Raw genomic sequence first — 3,002 nt, forward strand, 5'->3', positions numbered from 1 at the left:
TTGCGAGATTGCACGAAGGCCTGCATGCAGGATAGAGAGTCATGGGAGATTGAGCAAAGTGGTTGCCAGTGGTTCCTCAGCGGTGAACGAACGACTGCGAGGACCTAGGGGAACACATGGAAGGAAGGTCATGAATCATTGCATTACCTCGTGTCAAATGTCGTGGTGCACTAAGTCACGGCCTGGGGTGATGCGTTGTCAGCAATTTGTATGTTTCACCAAGACTCAGGCATGATTTATGGATTTCAACATTGTAACCAATGGGAACATCTATATCTCATCAGCTTTTCTACTGTATTTGAAACGTATGTTTTAGTTATTTTGAAACCTTCATCAAGACGGCCTATCATTACCTTCGACGGGAATGTATGCATTCGCGGTAAGGTTATATTATCGGTTACGCCAGCTGTAAAGTGGGTCCGTATGTATGTCGAGATCATAAGTCGAGAGAACTTTGACGGATCTTGCTGATTTTTGATAGGTAAGCGGCGGTTGTGGGAACGAAGGTCAAGTTCGAAAATGGTTAACCTGGCGTTTTTCTAAAGTGCTCCAGTGGACTTTTTTTGTTAGTGTGTTTGTATGTAGACAACATAACTCGACGTATTGATGATGGATCTGCATGATTTTTGGTGGGTACGTAGAAATTGTGAAAACGAAGCTCAAGTTCAAAAATGGGTCACCTGGCATTTTCCTGCGGTACTGCAGTGGGCTGTTTATGTATGCGTATTTGTTTGTTGACAGGATAACTCGAGAAGCTGTTGATGGTTGTGTATGATATTTAGTGAATAGGTAGATTTATTAAAGGGGAAGGTCAAGTTCGATGATGGGCCTCCTAGCGGGTACTTTAGGTACCGCAGTGTAGCTTCAAAGTTTGAGGTCAAATTTTCTGCAAGTGCTACGGTCATGATTTTTGTGTGGTAGATAGTCCATGCCACATGAAGTAAGTTGTGCACGTTTGGGCCCTCTAGCGGCTTGTTTGGAGCTGCAGCGGGTGTTTTTAATTATTTGTTTGACCTTTGGACATGAATAACTAGACTTATGGTCAACGGATCGTCTTGATTTATGGTATGTAGATAGCTCGATTAATGATTTACCTAATTGAATATTCATTATGCAAATCAGGAGCTAATTTGCATAATTAGCAAGGAAAGTTTATAAATCTGCTGCCTTTCAAAATAGGACTCTCAAACATGTGACATATATAGCTGAAAAAGAGAGAGGTATCGATAGATACCAATAATGCTAATAGCTACCTATTTCGCATAATTAATGAGAAAATACTAATTGAAAATACCACAATAGTAAATGATTGGAATTTCATTCTTGTATCATTAGGAAGCTAAGTAAAGGTGAACAATATCAGACAAAAATTATGCATGACAAGGCCTCATTAACATAATTTATAAGGAAATGTCTACAATTCCCTTTCAATTTGCTATTTTTAAGTCTATATATTCAGATTAAATTGCACTGACAGGTGACCTAGTTTACCGGAGCGGGCTCCCTGTGAGACGTCCCTGGAGGACACATGTGATACTTTACTTGCCTGGTGCAGGGCTCTGTTTTGGGGTCAGGGAGGTCACACGGGCATTTAAACACAGCAGCCTTACGATCTAACGCTCTCCCTGTTGGAAGGTATAGGTTTGATAAAAGCTGATTGATATGTCGACTATGAAAATAAGGGCATAATTGAAGCAAATACATTGCCAACAAATTGCCTTATTTCTGTAGTAAAGATAAAAGTTATGATACCAATTAAGCAAAAATATTCTTACAGCGATTATTTTTATAACTCTTGGGAGAACTCGTGTAGGTATAGGTATGGGTTTGTTTTAAACTTTGAAAGAGAATACTAGTAACTCAAGAAGGTGATGACGGATCGTCATGATTTGTAGGGATGTACATAGTTTGAGTGATGATTTACATGATCGTATAAGAATCATGCAAATCAGGATCTGTGATGTGAAAAAGTATACAAACCCTTGCATTCCATTGTAGTCAAACACGTGACATGTAACTGAGAAAGAGAGGAATATTGATAGATATCAATTATGCAAACGAATACCTAATTTGCATAATTAATGACAAAATACTATAATTCCAGAGTGGTAAATGATGGGATTTCATTCTTGTGGCGTTTGGGAGATAATCAAATTTGGACGTTATCAGAGATAAATCATGATGGCCTCATTTACATGATATATGAGGAAATGCTACAATGGCCCTCTTTTCTAAGATTTTACTTTAATGCTGTGTTTTGTGTAGAGAAAAGGATCACTTGAAATTCATGCAATCGAGGACCTTATTTACATACTGAGTGATAAGCATTCACTCGAAAAGGCTAACATCAGTTGGCGAAGGTATGAGGTCGTAGAACTCTAGTTCAGTGTATTATTGCAGCCAACTACTAGTCACCTTACTGAGAAGACCAATGTTTCGAATATGAATGGAATAAGGTTGTCAACGGTTTTTTTTTTTACTACGGTCTATTCTATTCAAACGTTTACAAGACAAATGCATCAATGTAAATTTTTTTTTATAACCGAAAGAAATTGGAGTCAGATGAATCATAATAATTGTGTCATATATGGTATGCGTTTTAAGTCACCATACACCCACATGTAATTTTATGCATGTTGTATGTGACGATAATTCTCTGAGGGCGACAGTCATTTTAGTTCCATTTAAACACCCTATGAAACACCCTATAAAATCTTTTCCCCTGTAATCGGATTTGTGTTGGCAATTTTGACTCTTTGCATCTCACCTTCAAAGGCATCGACTTCCTGTAATTCATGTCGTGGGGTTTTCCTAGTATTATCTGTAAAAGCAACATCACAGTATCTGTGTTTTAGCTTTAGCAAAGTCGTAATCCCTCTTTTTCTTTCTCAAAAGTGGTTCAGACTGTCATAGTTCACTTTGATCAAAACTGTGGGACGAAATAATGATAATCCAATACGACGCATTTAGTCAAGTCGTACTTAAAGAGAAGCAATCATTCA

This window comes from Branchiostoma lanceolatum, chromosome 10 (assembly GCF_035083965.1).
Source record: "Branchiostoma lanceolatum isolate klBraLanc5 chromosome 10, klBraLanc5.hap2, whole genome shotgun sequence".
In the NCBI taxonomy this organism is placed as follows: Eukaryota; Metazoa; Chordata; class Leptocardii; order Amphioxiformes; family Branchiostomatidae; genus Branchiostoma; species Branchiostoma lanceolatum.